General features: G+C 40.0%; 1 long non-coding RNA gene across 1 annotated transcript in view; it reads right to left on the bottom strand.

The window, feature by feature from the left end:
* The window catches only part of LOC134733751 (uncharacterized), a 62,812-nt gene that overhangs the window by 29,944 nt on the left and 12,918 nt on the right, over positions 1–19,950 (bottom strand). The window contains exons 2-4 of the long non-coding RNA XR_010117362.1: positions 17,668–17,951; positions 8,223–8,375; positions 5,192–5,307 (exon numbers count right to left, since the gene is read on the bottom strand). This is a non-coding gene — a long non-coding RNA (uncharacterized lncRNA). The remainder of the gene's footprint in view (positions 1–5,191; positions 5,308–8,222; positions 8,376–17,667; positions 17,952–19,950) is intronic.

The following is a 19,950-nucleotide window of genomic DNA, read 5'->3' as shown; positions in this document are numbered from 1 at the left end:
TTCTCTGTCACTTTCCATCCACACTGCTGAACAAATCAGTCATTCAGTGAGAAGGCAGCATCGTCTATAATACATTTTCTGGGAGGGGTATTTATCTCATTTCCAGATAATGATAACTTTTCCACTGGCTTCTCTATTATGTCCTCATGTGCCTTCTTAGCGTTTCAGTTCCTTAATATGGTATTGAACAGGGAGAAGAATGAAAGGACGTGGTAGAGCTCTGTGAAATAGATGCATGTAAGGGACTGAGACACTTGCAAATGCACAGGAGAAGAGGAATCCCCTTACGTTCTAGCACATTAGAATGATGTCAGAGAAAGTGCAAACTTGTAAGACTGAATTGGGAAGGATTTGAGATTGTACCTATATCACAAAGACATGTTGAAAGGGTAGCAGTGCCCAAGCAGTCAATTTAGATTAAAACACAACTGCAATGACAGACATTCAATATAGAAGTCAATAGAGTTGGACTGATTGAAGTGACAAGTGCTTAAGGACTGAATCTTAAATCTTTTCTACCCATACAAAATTATATATATATATATATCTTTGTGTACGTGCGTGTGTGTGTGTATATATCTACGTGTGTGTGTGTGTGTGTGTGTGTGTGTGTGTGTATATATAGGCTTTCCTTAGATCGCAGGGAGCCCAGGGAGATGTGTTTGGATGCACATTTTAGTTTTCTCCTATACAGAATCTAACTTCATTAATGCTTTGATTCAATCAGCATTGACAAGTGATGAGTGACGGAAATATATATATATATATACACACACACACATACATATGTGTATATATACACCCATATATATAAGGATTAAAATAAGTTTATTAAAATCCTACACCTTATTTTATAATGGTATACAGGGATTATCTCAAACTATAAAAGTAGCTAGGGGTGACTTTTATCACTATATATTTCTATATTTCTATAAGTTCTTTAGTGAGTAATATAACTTTCAGATTAAAATATTGACATTAATAAAAATCTTCCATTTTTTTTCTTAAAAATAAGATCTCAGGAATGCCTCAAGTATCCTGCTGAGGAAAGACCATAAACAGAAAAAACAACTGCAAACAGGTGTCTTGTGCTTATGTAGGGAAAAAAAGGGAATCTCCCAAGCCTTAATCCTGTGCCCAGAATAAGTGCAGATGAAGCACAGGAAAACAAAGGGGGTCTTGGCCGACCTGAGAAGGGGCAGAGAGGAGTGGAAGCCCAGACACAGCGGGAAGAGGCAGGGGATGTCTTCAAGCCAGATGTGCCTGCTCATACTCTGCTCTCACTCCCCGCCCTCTAAGCCAGGAGTCCTCCCTCCCATCCAGCGTCCTTGGATTCTCTCCTAACTCACCATCTTAAAAGTCCTATGAACTTGGCCTGTAATCCCAGCACTTTGGGAGGCCGAGACGAGGGGATCATGTGGTCAAGAGATCAAGACCATCCTGGCCAATATGGTGAAACCCCAACTACTAAAAATACAAAAATTAGCTGACGTGGTGGCACACACCTGTAGTCCCAGCTACTCGGGAGGCTGAGGCAAAAGAATCGTTTGAACCTGGGAGGCAGAGCTTGCAGTGAGCCAAGATTTTACCACTGCACTCCAGCCTGGGGGACAGAGTGAGACTCCGTCTCAAAAAAAAAAAAAAAAAAAAGGTCCTGTGAACTTCTTCAGACTGAGATGTGACTGCTTTGGGTTAACCCCAACCAACGTGATGTAACAAGAGGATTGTTACAATTGTTACAAAGACCATTGTGAGGAAGGTCGCAAAAAGAAGAAAGGAAAAATTTGGAGAAGAAAGTATTTGGGGTGACACAGGGAGCCCTCTGGGACTGCTCTCTCCCTCCTATATGGACACACCTCTGTTAAAATAATGTAGGTGGTGCTTCAGAGTTCAAGTCCAGGAGCCAGATGGCCACAGTTCATATGCCTGGTTCTACCTCTTGCTAGCAGTGTAAACTTGGATAAGTCCTTGAGTTCATTTGCTCCAGAGCTAATCCATACAAAGTACTTTGAATAGTGCCTACCACATAGGACAGAGACAATAAATGTCTTCAATAATTATTATCACAACATGTACACAGTACACAGTTTCAATCGCCCAAGAGAAATGAGAATCCTTGAGAGTAGGACCCATGTCTGGTCATCTTTGAGCCTAGTTCACACAAGGTAATCCATAAATGCTGATTGAATCAAGGCGTTAATGAAGTTAGGTTCTGTGTGGGAGAAAACTAAAATGTGCATCCAAACACAACCTAAGGAAAGCCCAGTGCCACTTCCTCTGGAAAGTCTTCTCTGATGGGGTCCTAGCCAAAGCTAAGGGCCCTGATGGGAACCCCATCTGCACCCTGCACTTCTACCTTATGACCATTTATTGAAAACCCTTGTTTGATTCTTTTTCATCACAAGAGAAAGCTTCTTGAGAGCAGTAACCATGTCATTGATCATGAAATGTAATCACCACTTTTCCCCTAGTTCCTTGCACAATATTACTACATAGTAGATGTTCAATAATTATGTTTAAGTAAATAAAAATAATAATATTACAGTAAGTCCTCACTTAATGTCCTACACCGGTCCTTAAATAACTTTCTTTTGTTCAGTGTTGTTTCATTAAAACTGATGAGAAAAATGGCTTTGTAATACATCATTTCACTTAAAGTAACGGTTTCCAAGAACCTATCAATGACATTAAGGGAAAACTTCCTGTGCTATTATTTTGTAGAGTCTTATATTGTACAAAATACTCATCTAATTGTCATAGCTAGTGGTACTTTTATTAACCCCACTTTACATGCCAAAAAAAATCAAGGTTCACATGAATGTGCCACTGCTCTCCACCTGGGCGATAGGAGTAAAACCCTGTCACAAAAAGAAAAAGAAAAAAGTCAAGGCTCAGAAAGAGAAATTATTCTGCGGTCAAACACATATAGGATATAAACCCAGGTCTGTCTGGCTCAGAATTTACTCTATTACATGAACTCGTCTCTAAAGAGCTAGATCCAGGCTTACACACAGAAAACTAAAGGGAAAAGTAGTGTTCATATACAAACTCCTTTCAAGCTCTATTATTCATATTTTCCCAATCTAACTTTGTACTTTAATTAAATACTGAATTTGATGGGTAGGTTCTGTGTAAGTCTCATTGCTAAGGAACTCTGAACAAAGAAAACAGGTCAGCATATTTTAACAGTTCTGTTTTGAGCAATGTTGGTGACGATGGAAAAAAATCAATAGAGAAAACTGTGCATTAGGAAAGAAACACTGGGCTAATGGTAAATCAGAATGTTTTGAGCAAAAACCAGACAAAACTGGATTCTACTTATGCCTTTCCACCATTTAATTCTTCAAAATCCTTGAATTTTTTCAAGGGGAAATAATATGCATTGGTTTGAATGAGAGAGAGAACAGATGTAAACCATGTCTTGTAAATTTGAGTTTGTACCCAAGAACTTTAGTTCCCACATCCTTAGCTGCAGCCTTTGTGATTAGTGCTGTGAGAGTGCAAATATGTCCAGCAAGCTCTCAGCTTGCAAAAAAAGCTACTAGAGGGAGGTTCCAGAGAACTGAAATGATGAGGCTGGCACGTAAGAAAGGCTACAACCATCAGGGAGTTTTTGAAGTGCCCCAGGAATTTGACGGGTCTCTGAACTAGGGGAAAGAACACTGATTTCATTTTCATTGCTTTACAGTTACACTCCATAATGTGATGTGGTGTGTGTGAATGACTGCATGTGTGATTTTGTGTGTGATACGGTGTGCATGTGTATGTGATTGTATGTATATGATGTGGTATATATGTGATTAAGGCTTGTGATTATGTGTGTGTAAATATATTGAGGATCTATATCAGAGAGAGAAATCAATTACCCCTGTGTGCTTAGGTAGGAGAATAGACTGCAGCAAAAGATTCAAGAACACCCAGCAATGTACTGATGAGTGTGAGCAAAGCAGGAGTCCCAAAGCCAAATGATACAACCTTTTACTGCAGAAAACACAACTAGGCTTGATTAAAACAAAAATCTCACATAATTTATAGCAAAATGAGATACTGGTCTTTGTCTATCAATCTGGCAAAAGTTAAAAAAATTGATAATAGCTAGTGTGGGCAAGGTGTGGGAGACTTGACGTTTGTGTACATATCTGGTGGCAGTGTATTTAGTACACTGCTGGAGGGCCATTGGCAATATGTTCAACGTAAACTACACTCACTCTTTGATCCGGCAATTCCATGCTGTTGGAATTTATCATAGGAAATAAAAGGGTAAGTGTGGAAAGATGAAAGATGTAAGTGAAAAGACACTCCTTGCAGCACCATGTGTAACAGGAGCAACCTCATCAATGATAGTATTTACTTGTTGAATAAATAATAATACTTCTATTTGAAGGATGAGCTGTAGTGCTGTAGGTAATGATCCAGAAAGATGTCCAATATATTCACAGTGTTAAGGCAAAAGATAACCTTGCCATATGTTTTTGTTTCAAAAAAACAAAATTGTGTTAACATTTATAGAAAATATTTGGAATGATTAATAACAAAATATTAACAGTGGGTTATGATTGAAGGGGATGACACTGGGGATAGGGAGAGAATTTTACTTTCTATTCTATACATAATTATTTTTTTCCAAAAAAAGCATGTATTATGTCTATACTTGTGGGGAAATAACAGTAAGGATGTTTCTATTTAGAAACGAAGGAAGGAAGGAAGCTTTTGCAAATACCTATGGTAGAGCAGACCCAGTTCATATCTCTCCATTTCTGATCTGAGGCTAGGGCCAAATTTCCAGGCTATGCAACCAACTAAAAATTCAAATCACCAGATTTCTAAATCTGTTTTCCCATTGATTCGTAGCCTGTTATTTCCTGTGCAGCCTGTGTATCTGTAGCCATCTGGACAAAACAGAGCTGCTGCAGTAGACAAGCAAGGTAAGTCCTTTCCCAAAAGCCCACCTTGTGCTTGTGACAGATACAGGAAAAAGGAGAGCTTTGGTCACAGAGGGCCTTACAGATGGTTTAATTTTTTGGATAGTAAAAATGAAAGCAAGGACTACCTATGCTCTTACAACCAAACAATCAAAAGACATTATTAAGAAGGCATGCTATTTAGCATAGAAATGTACAGACCACCTTTTTATACATAGCAACAATATTTAGATTTTAAAGTGTATGTAGAATAATAAAAAAGTACCTACTTTCAACAATGCTGCAGTTCTATTCAATTGTTTTGGACTTTTCTGCCTGTGACTTGCTGAAATCGAGCCTTTCATCATTCATAGCATGTCTTCTCATAAAATACCATACTTCTCCTCTGTGCAAAAACATAGCTTCCATTACAAGAGAAAAGGCACCTTAAATCTTACAAACCATAAAAAATTTCATTTTGTGACACATTTTTAAAATTTATTATGAATTTAATATTTTTCCCTTGGCTTAACCATTTTCCAAGTGGATTTTTTTCAGTTTTTTAATCTTTAACCACTGCTATTTCCTAAAACATTTTCTCTTTCTTTACCTTCTCTTCTCTACCATCACTATTTCCTATTTCTTTGTAATCTACAAATAAAATCCTAAGTGTGTTAGATCTGTTCTATTTAAAATAATTCTTGGAGAAAAGCCCCTTGGAAATTAAGGAATTATACAGGCCAATACTGTGACTCATCTATCTTATACATTTCTCATTAAGAATATGAGTTCTTTTTGAAGTGGATACATCTAAATTTTTATGTTTCTTGTTGTATAACTATAAAAAACAAGCAAGGAAAGAGAAGGAAATATCTTTAGACAATGCAAATTAATTGCAGTTGAATCAGGAGTCCTAATTCTCAGTTACAACCAAGGTATTTTTAGGATTAATGCATATAATTTTTTTTTAATTCTGAAAATAGATCTTCCTATGAAGAGAAACAGGAATCCACTGCTGATGCTAATTTCTCTGAGAAGACTACTGGTCAGTTCTACCTGGCATGCAGCTTCCTTCTCTTTGACAACAACAAAGACTATTTTAATCTTCCTGGCATCAGCGCTTTGTCAGTAATCTGAAGGACAAGAGGATGCAGTAAAGCAACAATAAGTAACTGTGACCTCATATGTGGAGCCTAGAATTATAAAGAGTCAGAAATACACTCCATATTGTCATCTTTCTTTGTACGTGCTCATATGTGGGGCACATACAGATGGGCAAATCAGGTGCCAAGCAAAACAGATTACATATGATTCTGAATTAGGTACAGGTTTGTGACTTTGGTGGCTAACTCACTTGAATCTGACATGTAGCAGCTCTCAGCCTCAGTTTCCCTCAGATATTTGAAGCCTTATTGTAAAAGATTCAAACACTACAGAGGCTTCAGAAGTGCTAGACTCTTCCTTCACCTCTTACATTTTTATCCCCACACCGAACGAGGATTGAACTGTTAATAATTTGTTGGGTTTCTGTGAAGACCTTTTCTTCTTCTTCTTTTTTTTTTATTTGACAGGGTCTTGCTTTGTTGCCCAGGCTCTAGAGTGCAATAGCAAGATCTTGGCTCACTGCAACCTCTACCTCCCAGGCTCAAGGGATCCTCCCACCTCAGCCTGACAAGTCAAGTAGCTAGGACCACAGGCACACATCACCATGCCTAGCTAATTTTTTAACTTCAGAGTTGAGGTCTCACTTATTGCCCAGACTGGTCTCAAACTCCTGGGCTCCAGAGATCCTCCTGCTTCAGCCTCCCAAAGTGCTGTGATTACAGGAGTGAGCCACCAGTGTGGTGGTGGCTAGTCCTTTTTTTATGTTACCACTTGGATATAAATATAGAGAAAACTGTGATCTTCTTATTGTATTAATGGAGAAATAGAGCTTTGGTGATTATGGTAGATTACATGGTTGTTGCCTACTATTGGGTCCTCTTCTTAAAAGGATAGCACACATCCTTGTCTATTGCAGTATGATTTGCAGTTCCTCCCAATATGTACATGGAAATTTACATAGGCAATTTGAACTTCCCATCTGGATCTCAGAGAAGTCTGAAATAAAGTGATGTAAAAATTTGGGAGTTGTCATATGAATAATGGTGCTGTTCTCTAAATCAGGGAACCATGGAGATGGGCCAGCATCCCAGTTACTGTGACTATGTATAAATAAAAAGTGCTTTTCCTTCTACATTAACACTAAACACATCCTACTTCACTTCTGACACCAGATGTGTCAGGGGTCCCCCACACACCAAGCAATTCTCCAGCAGACACCAACTGGGTGTCCTATAATTTAACTCAGTTCTGACACTATCTCCTTGGAGTTAGAGTCAGATCCCACAGGTTAATGGCTCAGTCCCACAAGATTTCCCCCACTTCAGATGCCAATTGCATGTAGTAGGTTGTCACCTACACTTCTGAAAAACTAGCTATACATCAAGGTTCCCAAAACCCTCTTCTTCAATTTGCTAGAATGGCTCACAGAATTCAGTGAAACACACTTTCTGGTTTATTATATTAATTAAAAATATGATAAATGATACAGATGAGAATCCAGATGGAAGAGAAGCATAGGACAAGGTATGTGGGAAGGGCTGTGGCGCTTCTATGCCCTCTCTGGACACCATCCTCCAGGCACCTTCATGTGTTCAGCTATCTGGAAGCTCCCCAAACCCTGTTTTTTGAACTTTTATGGAAGCTGTATTACGTAGTCATAAATGATTACACTATTGGCAATTGGTGATCAATTCAGCCTTCAGCTCCTCTCCCCTACCTGGAGGTCCGGTGGTGGGGCTGGAAGTTCCAACCCTGTAATCACATGGTTGGTTCCTCTCGCAACTAGTCCCCAACCAAGGCTCTCCAGGATCCCACCCAGAGTCACCTCATTAGAACAAAAGATGTACCTTTCACTCAGGAAACACCGAGAGATTCAGACCTCAGTGTCAGATGCTCCTATCACTCAGGAAATTACAAAACATTTGGGAAACCTGTCTCAGAAGATTTGAGCTCTAACTCAAATATTAAAACAAAAGATTGTCCTAGCACCCCATCTCCAAGGGTATTAGAGGCTGTCTCAGGAACTGGAGGCAGAAACCAAATATGTATTTCTTATTATAAATCACAATACCCCAAAACTTAGTGCCTTAAAATAACAACTACATCGTGTCGTGTTCTCTCATGGTCTGGGATTTGACGGGCTCCAGCAGGGCCCTTCTCCCTCAGACTTTCTTACATGGTTTTAGGCAGAAGGTGGCTCGTTCACATGTCTGGTACCTGGGCCCAGAGAGACTGAGGCATCTGGTGGCCAGAGCAGCTGAGGATCCTCCCACATGTTTCTCTGTCTCCACGTTGTCTCTCTGCATGGTCTCTCCAGCAAGATCACTTCAGCTGTGTGTCTTCCATGACAGTTTAGGACTTCCAAGGTTCCTATGCCAAGAGAGTGACTCATCCATGAGCTGCATCCTCTTTATGGCCTCAGAAGTCCTATAGCATCACTTCTCCTGTACCCTTTTAGTACAAGCAGCAGGCCCCTTAACCAAAATTCAAGGGGAAAGAACACAGATCCCCATCTCTTTGTGGGAAGAGTATCTTATTTTAAGAAGCACATGGGGGATGGGATATATCTCTAGCATCTCTTTGGAATATATAATCTGCCACAACCAGATTTAGGAGACTAGTAAAATGGGTGATAGGGATATTGTCAAAATGCCTGTGAATTAAAAATTATTATTGCCATCGTTAAAATTACAACTTAAATATTTTCACCCAAACTACTGGTAAAAGTGGAAATGATGAGTCTAAAATTAAGCTATAATCAGGTATTTCTTTTTCATTAAGGGGAAGCATTTTACTCATCTTTATATCACTTTAATATGTATATTAATAAAGATTTACATGAATAAGTTCACTGATCTCTACTACTCAAAACTTTTTTCCTTATCTTTTCAGAAGTTGATTACTAAAAACATGTAAAGTTCAGTATAAATAAGATTAATGGGAAGACTTTATTAGAAATACATTGAGAAATTGTTCACAATAAACTTAATTTCCTTACCTTCTGGGAACACAGCAAACATTTAACAGGAGAAAACAGGTCTGTAAGCCAAGTTATTTATTCAGAAAGCTACAAGTTTCTGGGATTCGTGTACTGTACAAAAGCAAAATACACCATAGAGAATACAGCCATACATAAGAAAGTAATCAGGCAGAGACTTCTGTCAGCATTTCTGAATTATTTACAAATTGACCTCAGTTATTCTTTTAATGCAATTCAGAATATTCAGTTATAAAAATAGTCATGTTTTCAATAATGAAGATAAGAATACCTAAATCAAAATACTAATAAGGGATTTATAATTGCATGAAGGCTGACATGTAAATTCAGGGACAAAATTTCTAGTTATGAACTGTTCATGAGCTACTGATTTGTTGTACAAAAATTGCTACATCCACTCTATTGGATTAAAGTTAACTGAGCAATATAATGAGTCATTAATAGACACAGAAACCACTTTGCCAATATTGTCATGTTTGTTCAAATCCTAATGAAACAAAATAGATTTACTATTGAATGTAAAATCCTAATCTTTATATTGGTATTGTATAGAAGGCATATTTTTAAAAGAGCTAAACATCACATTATTTTCTATTTTTAAGTATTGATACCCGAATATTACGGGCATTTCATCTATTGGATAACAATAGGATAAATAAAAGTTTATTTGGTAATTAATCTAAGATACTGTGATTTTGCCCAAAAAAGTTCTAAAAATCATTTGCCAAACTCCCAGTCAGCTGGAAAATTTCACGCCTGGCAGACTTGTCTTAATGTCCCTTGAAAGCACAAGTGTTTGTTCATATATAACTAAAAGGTCTAGGATGAATCTTTCAGTGCAGTCAGAGTCAGCAACTCAGATAATGTCATCATAGCCTCTCTTTCACTGCCTGTATTGAATGTAGTCTCTCTCTCAGGGAGAGCCCTTCCAGTGTCCTAGCTTGAAACACTGGGGTTTGCTTTATAACACTTCAGCAAGCAGGTAAAGAGAAGAGGACAGAAGAGGGACGGGGAGAGGTGATGAGAGTGGAACAGAAGGGTCGGCGAGGGCAAGAGGAAGGAGGGAGGGAAACGGAAGTGGAGAGGGAGAGGAGAAAAGAAAGAAGAGCAGAGGAAAAAGAAAAAGACAAATGCAATAAATGTGGAAACATGATAACTGTTAAATCTGGGTGATAAGTATGAATATGTAGGGATTCATTATATTCTTCTCCCTGACACTTTAGGGTTTTTAAATTTTTCAAATCTTTTTAAATTTAAGTTTTAATTTATGAAGCATTGATCCAGAAAAATAAAGGACTAAATCAAGGAAGAAGAAAGCACATGACCAAGCAGAGGAGAGGTCCTGCACAGAAAAATGGTGTGGTCCAAAGATGACCGTGTGCAACAGCCCTGGAGGAGAGTAGACTGGAGTGGAAGGATCAATGAGCCACAGTGAAGCGACGCGGCAGTGAGGGCAGGAATCACTGACAGATTATCAGACATGATTAAACCATTTGGGGAAAGCTTCATAACTGTGTAGAGCAGACCGAATGGAGCATTTGGAAAAGATAAGAATAGGTCTAGGCCGGGCGCGGTGGCTCACGCTTGTAATCCCAGCACTTTGGGAGGCCGAGGTGGGCAGATCACGAGGTCAGGAGATCGAGACCACGGTGAAACCCCGTCTCTACTAAAAATACAAAAAATTAGCCGGGCGTGGTGGCGGGCGCCTGTAGTCCCAGCTACTTGGAGAGGCTGAGGCAGGAGAATGGCGTGAACCCGGGAGGAGGAGGTTGCAGTGAGCCGAGATTGCGCCACTGCACTCCAGCCTGGGCGACAGAACGAGACTCCGTCTCAAAAAAAAAAACAAAAAAAAAAAGAATAGGTCTATAGGAGACTAAGGAGCTAAAACACATAAAGCAGTTTTTGACTCCGAAAAAAGTTTTTAAGTAGTAAAAAAGAGACTACAGAGCATAATAAAGAGAATCATAGTATATTAGCAAGCCATTCAGTAAAATATATTTTCTATATAATCATGTAAGGACTGATATTTTGTTGCTGTTGCACTAAGATTGTGGCCTAATTAATTATAGTAGACAAAGGAAGGGAATAAATTTCGGCCAATGCATCTGTAATCTCAGCACTTTGGGAGGCTGAGGCAGGGGGATACCTTGAACCCAGGAGTTTGAGGCTGCAGTGAGCTATGATCATGACACTGCACTCCAGCCTGGGCAATAGAGTGAGACCCTGTTTCAAAAGAAAAAGAAAAAATTGGAGTAAGTGGTAGAGAGTTAAATCATCAGCTGTGATAAAAAGAAGTCAATAGAAAATGTCTAAAACTTTGGATTCAAGTAATTACAATATATTGAAATTAATATCAGAACAGAGAGTAAAAAGAGTTAAAAGCGGTCTACTCTGATGTGGAAGAAGTAGGGCAGAAACTGCCACTTTTCATTAGAATCCTTGGGTAATATTTGTAACTGTGCATGTATTGTACTGACAACATTTATTTAAGAGTAAAACTAAGTTTATGAACCAAGAAAAACCAAAATTTTAAGTAATTTTTAAAAATGTGTCCTTGGAAATGGCTGGTTCAGTTTTATCCTTTAGCTCAAGAGTTTGAAAAGTACCAAAGACACTGGGGAAAATGAGCCCTAATGTCTGCCTTTGACCCGGGAAAGGCAGGGTCTCCAACAGATCACCATTAGGCATCAGTAAGTTCAGGAAAGAAAGAATTCCCTGAGGGCTCTTAGTTATCTTGTCCCACGGTGGAGAATAAGGGTGGTCCTAAATGAAGATGTTATTCCAATAAACGAATCACTCAGCTTATAGAATAGCTTAGAAATCCATGGAAGTTTAATCGATTTGAATTAGGCTTTACAGACATAGTGTTATAATCTCAAGTATGCCTTTCTGAATCCTTTCAGGATTTTAGTAGCAATGGATCCAAGGGGTGGGAGTGGGAGCTTGGTGGAATAGAAAGCACTGAAATAGAAACCATGAGATCTGGTTTCTTACTCCAACTAAATATGCAACACTAGGATGTGACTTAAATGTTCTGAGCCATAGTTTGCTCGTTTTAATTCCCTTCAAGTTTGAAAATACTATGATTTGGAACTTGCTACCCATGAGAAATGCCATCGTATACAAATACAAAGTAGAAGCTTGAAATTCTTTTGTTTTGTCTTCCTTTTGAACTGTAGGCCCATTGTCTCATGTTTATTTGGAAATATGAATATTCAGGATTCATAAAGAGAATATATTGAACATGTAATAATCTCAGCATGAACAGTTGCAGACAAAAGCTAGAAAGGGTTCTTAGGGCCAAAATAGCAGAATACCTTGTCCTTTAGCTTCCAAGTGCATTCTGACATGAAAACACTCATAGAAAATGTAAAGGATAAGACAAAATAATGGCTCTTGAGAAGCTATTTGGATCATTACCACAGTCCATCTACTTGGCCTTGTGCTGCAGAGCCTCAGAAAAAAAAAAAATTATCCTGTTCATGTGTGTGACCAGACAGATGCAGAGCAGTAAAATAAGTCAACACAATGGTGCTAAACTTGGGGGCCACACTGACAATATTTCCAGACTTTGATTTCATGGTCTGTTTTGAGTTTCATAAGTATTTTCCTCATTTTGCCTGACCACCCACACTTCTTCTGCTCCCTGTAAGTCTCCACCTCTAAGCATGTACAGCATATGTACCTCCCTCCTCCATGTGTACAAACATTCATCACAAACAGAGTCCCGGCCATGTGTCAGGAGGAGATTTGAGGCATTATGAATGAAGACAGGAGTTGCAACCAAACATGCAGAAGACAAGCTCCAATGATATCTCACTGTCTGCTCACTTTTCACCAGCACTATCCAGAGAATAGTTTTTCTCCTTCTGCCTTTTAAGTCCCAAAGTTCTTTTTAATCTTTTTCTGTGATAGTGTTCCCCTGATGCCTTCTCTTGATTCAAGTCAAGCAGCATATGAAACTCCTCTGGCAAGATACCTGTTCAGTGGGTCAACTGGCATATCATACATATCATACTGCTGGAAATAAGAATATCAAGAAATCATAGAGGAGCTACTGCTTATTGAGGGCTTACTAAGAATCAGACATCCTCTAGCCTGCTGCCAGGTAAGACGTGACTTTGCTCCTCCTTTGCCTTCTGCCATGATTGTGAGGCCTCCTCAGCCACGTGGAACTGTGACTCAATTAAACCTCTTTCCTTTGTAAATTTAAAAAGAAAAATCAGACATGATGTTAGGTGACTATTACATAATACTTGTCTCATTATTCCATCTTTCAGATAATGAACTTGAAGCTCAGAATGGTTAAATCTCTTTGTCCAAGATCCCCCAAATAGAATGTGGCACACACAGGATCTGAACCCCTCTCTGTCAAGCTCCCAAAACCCCAGTGCTTGATTCTATGCCATTGTGGCAGCCACAAAAGGTGATGAGTCACTGCAGTAGCCTGCTTACTACACAAAACACACAGAGATAAGTGATGGTTTAAATGAGCTTCACATGACTTAGAGTGGTTCACAAACCATAGCAACATAAGAATCATCTTGAGAACTTGTTTTTAAAAAAAGTAGATTTTCAGGTTCTTCTCCAAGGCCCCTAACACAAACCTCTGGGGATAGAGCTTAGAAGATTAGCATCTTGAACAGTCTCCACCAGTGATTCTTAGCAGGTGGCCCTCACACCATACATTGAAAAACACCAGTTTAACAGCCCTTGGCAAGCTGTTTCTCTAATCCAGTGGTTCTCAAAGTGAGGTCCCCAAGCTAGCAGCACCTGGAAACTTTGTTAGAAATGCAAATTTTCAAGCCCTACCCCAGATCTACTGAAGCAGAAACCCTGGGACTGGGGCCCAACAATTTGGTTTAACAAGCCCTGAGGTGATTCTAATGCATATGAAAGTATGAGAACCAATGCTCTAACCTAATGTGATCTTGGCATTTTCAGGCCTGACCCACATTGCTAACACCATGGGAAAGCAGGCCTCCAAAACCTTCACGATTTTATCCAGGGGTCTCGACCAATCCCACCAACTCATCTCTCACCACAAACTCTAACCTCTTGCCATCCTCCTGGATTCTAACCTTGTCGTTTATTCTCTACCACCCTTCACCTGACATTCAGATTTATACATTTGGATCCATCCCTCTCTAATCATAATGTGGGTGGATAAAAACTTATCTAGTTCTCATGTCTCTCAGAGCAGGCCCCAGTGACATTTGCTTTGGTGAGCACCCTTGGCCCTAAATAGGGTATCCAATTATTCTGTTTCACCCCAGCTTCTTTTGAGAACTCTTGAACTTGACATTTGCAGACTCAGTCTATCATTGGTGGACTCTGTAGTCATGTTGTTTGTTGTTGATATAGTTTGGCTGTGTCCCCACCCAAATCTCATCTTGAATTCCCACGTATTGTTGGAGGGGCCCAGTGGGAGGTAATTGAATCATGGAGGCAGGTCTTTCCCATGCTGTTCTCATGATAGGAAATGGGTCTCACAAGATCTGATGGTTTTATAAACAGGAGTTTCTCTGCACAAGCTCCCTCCTTTCTCTCTTTGCCTGCCGCCATCTATGTAAGACGTGTCTTGCTCCTCCTTGCCTTCCACCATGATTGTGAGGCTTCTCCAGCCACGTGGAACTGTGAGTTTTCCATTAAACCTGTTTCCTTTGTAAATTGTCCAGTCTCCAGTATGTCTTTATCAGCAGCATGAAAAAGAACTAATACAGTAAATTGGTACCAGTAGAGTGGGGTGCTGCTGAAAAGATATCCAAAAATGTGGAAGTGGCTTTGGAACTGGGTAAAGGCAGGAGGGGTCAGAAAAAGACAAGAAAATGTAGGAAAGTTTGGAACTCCCTAGAGACTTGTTGAATGGCTTTGACCAAAATGCTGATAATGATATGGACAATGAAATCCAGACTGAGGTGGTCTCAGATGGAGATGAGGAACTTGTTGGGAACTGGAGCAAAGGTGACTCTTGTTATGTTTTAGCAAAGCGACTGGCAGCATTTTGCCCCTGTCCTAGAGATTTGTGGAACTTTGAACTTGGGAGGGATGATTTAGGGTATCTGGCAGAAGAAATTGTTAAGCAGCAAAGCATTCAAGAGGTGACTTGGGTGCTATTAAAGACATTCAGTTTTATAAGGGAAACAGAGCATAAAAGTTTGGAAAATTTGCATCCTGACAATGTGATGGAAAAGAAAATCCCATTTTCTGAGGAGAAATTCAAGCCAGCTGCAGAAATTTGCATATGTAACAAGGAGCCGAATGTTAATCCCTAGGACAATGGGGAAAATGTCTCCAGGGCATGTGAGAGGTCTTCACAGCAGCCCCTCTCATCACAGGCCTGGAGGCCTAGGAGGAAAAAGTGGTTTCGTGGGCTGAGCCCTGGGTCCTCATGTCATTTGCAGCCTAGGGACTTGGTGCCCTGTGTCCCAGTTGCTACAATTGTGGCTGAAAGGGTTCATTGCAGAGCTCAGGCCACGGCCTCAGAGTGTGGAAGCCCCAAGCCTTGGCAGCTTCCATGTGATGTTGAGCCTAAGAGTGCACACAAGTCAAGAACTGGGATTTGGGAACCTCTGCCTAGATTTCAGAGGATGTATGGAAACACCTGGATACCCAGGCAGAAGTTTGCTGCAGTGGCAGGGCCCTCATGGAGAACCACTACTAGGTCAGTGCAAAAAGGAAATGTGGGGTCAGAGCCCCCACACAGAGTCCCTACTGGGGCACCATCTAGTAGAGCTGTGAGAAGACAGCCACCATCTTCCAGACCCCAGAACAGTAGATCCACTGACAACTTGCATTGTGCGCCTGGAAAAGCCACAGACGCTCAATGCCAGCCTGTGAAAGCACCCAGAAGAGGGGCTATACCCTGCAAAGCCACAGGGGCAGAGCTGCCCAAGACTGATGGAACCTACCTCTTACATCAGCATGACCTGGATGTGAGACAGAGTCAAAGGAGACCATTTTGGAGCTTTAAGATTTGACTGCCCTGCTGGATTTCAGACTTGCATGGGGCCTGTAGCCCCTTTGTTTTGGCCAATTTCTCCCATTTGGAATGGCTGTATTTACCCAATGCCTGTACCCTCCATTCTATCTAGTAAGTAACTAACCTGCTTTGATTTTACAGGCTCATAGATGGAAGGGACTTGCCTTGTCTCAGAAGAGATTTCTGACTGTGGACTTTTGAGTTAACACTGAAATGAGCTGAGACTTTGGGAGACTATTGGGAAGGTATGACTGGTTTTGAAATGTGAAGATATGAGATTTGGGAGGGGCCAGGGGTGGAATGATATGATTTGGCTCTGTGTCCCCACCCAAATCTCATCTTGTAGCTCCCATAATTCCCACATGTTGTGGGAGGTACCCAGTGTGAGATGACTGAATCACGTGGGCAGGTCTTTAACATGCTGTTCTTGTGAAAATGAATGGATCTCATGCAATCTGAAGGTTTTAAAAACGGGAGTTTCTCTGCACAAGCTCTCTCTTTACCTGCCACCATCCAAGTAAGATGTGACTTGCTCCTTCTTGTCTTCCACCATGATTGTGAGGCTTCCCTAGCCATGTGAAACTGTGAGTTCTCCATTAAACCTCTTTCCTTTGTAAGTTGCCTGGTCTTGGGTATGCCTCTATCAGCAGCATGACAATGAACTAATACAGTTGTGTATCCAACATCTAGTCTCTCCTTCCCCATCCTCAGCAGAATTCCATTCCTGTTCAGATATCTACCCCATTTTTACTTTCAGAGAATATTACGCATCAGTCAATGTGCCAATTAGCATATGACCTAGGGATGAGTTTTGGCTAATAGATGAGCATATTATCTGTCCAATAGATGAAAAGGAATGAATTATATTACCTGCTTAGTGAAAAGGTTTTCCTCTTTCTCTTCTACTGGACATAAACAAGAAAAAAAACAGCTCCTGTTGCCATCTGCAACCATCTTGCTACCACAGGGGATCCACCCTTAGGATGGTACCCACACCAAGGCAGCAGAGTGGAGACAGATAAGATCCCAGGTCCTTGACAATGGCAATGAGCTCAAGATTGTACTGTTCTTGGGCCCACCCTGTCTTCTACCTCTGTACTTCCAGTTCTTGAGACAATAAATTCTCTTCATATTTAAACCAGTTCAAGTCAGAGTACTCTGGCATTTATAGCCAAAAACAATACTTCCCCATTAAAAAAAAAAATGTTCTTCAAGGCACCTAAATTTTGGTTTATTCTCTTCTGAATTCTGCCCAGCATCCCTTTGTTCACTGCATTCAGACTCCACATCTGCCTAGACAAAATCCCTTCCAGCAGCTGCCTTTTCTCTGATTTGCCAGATAAGTTATTGTGCTCTTTTGGCTTCTTCAATCTCCCAATACTTGTGTAATACAAATCTATCTCTTCTCAAGTTTCTTATTTTTCATAAACTCTTGCCTTTCTCTCAAAGCTCCTTTATACGTTGTAAATTATTCCTACATTTCTTAGAAGACCAATCAGTATTATCAACATAGAAATCATGGTCACAGTTTTATTTGACACTTCATGATTTGGGAAAGTAAAATATCTGAGACAATAATTGTTGGGTTGATCCAAATATAGAAATGCTGTAAGACAACACCACCTTCATTGGAAGATGAACCAAACTCTACCTGGGACTCCAAGCCCCCCACAGATACTCACATGTCTTTTATTGAAAATTGATGGCAGGGCATGGTGGCTCACACCTGTAATCCCAGCACTTTGGGAGGCCAAGATGGTTGGATCGCTTGTGCCCAGGAGTTTGAGGTTAGCCTGGGCAACATGGTGAAACCCAGCCTCTACAAAAATTAGCCAGGCATGGTGGCTCACACCTGCAGTCCCAGCTATTCAGCAGGCTGAGGTAGGAGGATCACTTAAGCCCAGGATGTGGAGGTTGCAAGAAGCCCAGATCGTGCCACTCTACTCCAGTCTGCATGACATAGACCCTGTCTCAAAAAATGAAAAACAAAAAAGGAAGATGAATGAGAGGTTGAGAGGTCATTTCCTTAATAATTTCCCCAATAAAAAAAGAATATTTTATTCACCAATAAAAAAGAATATTTTTATTTGGCAGTTTTAATTGCTTTTAGCAACAAAAGGTAGATAATTATGTTTTGTTCCGATTTGGGGAAGTTTTCTGTTTGGCATCCTCTTATTTTGGGAATCCTGTCTTGTGTCTCTAATATACAAACCTCTTTGCTAACCTAGGCTGGACAATGAAGCAGAGCATAATTTGAGACGGGAAATACTAAAATAAATTTCAACCAATGTGGCCTTGGAAATAATTAATGTCTTCTTTTGATCAGTTTTAGAAACTTTGGGGAGTAACACTAAGAGGCATTGTTTCTTCAGCTGAAATGCTCACCCATGGTTCAGAGCAGCAAGGAAAAGGAACCCATCAGATGGGGCTGTGGGATAGACTTCCCTGATGCTCTGATGATTTCTTCCCGAAAAAACACTGCAACAAGCCTCGCTGGGCTATTGAATCCCAGTGGATTTAAAAACAAATGTTAAGGACTACAAAAAAAAGAATATAAGGTAGAGGAATTTCCCAACCCTGTTAAGGCCCCACTAGGCCATCCTTCCCTGAGTTCTGCCTGAGAGTTATGGCCGTAGCTAACAATAAAGTTCCCTCCTGTTTCCACTGAGTTATGCTTTCTGTTTTATGTACCATTTGGGAGAATTTGGTTGAAGGGATGATCACAGTTTGGGGCTAATTTGGCACTTTTCTGGAATCCCTGTGGGTAATGGCATCTTAGAGCCAACCTAAAATTCCAACAATTGCCAAGACAAAGTCTATGTTAACAGGATACCACATAATCAAAAAATATATTGGAAAGTTGGAAAAACTTTTTAAAGTAATATATCTACCCCTTTCAAGTAAAATAGCAACTTTTGTTCAATAATGCCCTAAGTCATTACAACATCATAGATTCCTTATGAATTATCAGAGGAACTTGGGATTAGCTTCAGTCGTAAGAAAACGTAGTCATTTTCCTAGGGAATAGAATGGGTGCAGACTTTAGAGGAAGATATCTCTAGGTTTCAAACCTAAGGCTTCTCCACTAACTAACTGTATGGTTATTTATATTACCTCTCTGGGCATTAACATAATCATCCTAACATCCCAGAGTTGTTTTGGGAGTTTAATGAGATTACATTTATAAAGTGCATAGTTCAGTACAAAGTATGTTAAATGTAGTACATAAACATCTGTTCTTTTTCCTCCTTTACTCTTATTAAATTGAAAATATATACAAGGATCTGTATTAACCAGAATATTTTATTAATCAGATTACCTATTCCCCAGTTAAGGGTTATCATATAAAATAGTAAAATTTATTTACTAAAACTCTGGTATATCTATTAGAATATTCTTTTGTGTTGCAATACTTCATTCCCACTTTGCCTAAATAAGAAATTGGCTCTTTTCCATCCTTTCTTCATCCAGTCCATTCTTCATAGTTGAGTGTAGTTGCTGTGAATATCAATCAGTGACTCCATTGTGAGGTGAGCCCCATATGTGTGACAGAAGGTCCATCATTATTCATTTAACAAATCAATGTGCTGGGTGCTAGGAGATATAAATGGGTAACACATGGTCTTCACCCCAACCCACCTGCCCCAGAAAACCATATGTAGAGGGGATACAGGTATGTCTAGTGGCAACTGGAATTCAGTGTGTTAGCTGCTCTGATAGCATAAAGAAATAAGTCAGAAAAAGTTTTCTGGGGAAAGTGATGGTCACTTAATAAATGAGAAGAGAAAAGTGAGGCAAAGAGGAAGGAAAGGGTGTTCAAGGCAGAGGGAGAAGTGTGTGCAGAGGCTTCGAGTTAAAAGAGCATGGTGTATTCAAGAAACTAGAAGATGGTCAGTACAATTGAAGGTGAAAGATATCATTGGAAAGAGAAGAAAGGGTCATATAATGAAGGGCCTTGTAAATCA

This window comes from Symphalangus syndactylus, chromosome 12 (genome assembly GCF_028878055.3).
Source record: "Symphalangus syndactylus isolate Jambi chromosome 12, NHGRI_mSymSyn1-v2.1_pri, whole genome shotgun sequence".
Classification (NCBI taxonomy): Eukaryota; Metazoa; Chordata; class Mammalia; order Primates; family Hylobatidae; genus Symphalangus; species Symphalangus syndactylus.
The sequence above is the reverse complement of the archived record's forward strand: the minus strand, read 5'-3'. Positions and strand labels throughout refer to the sequence as shown.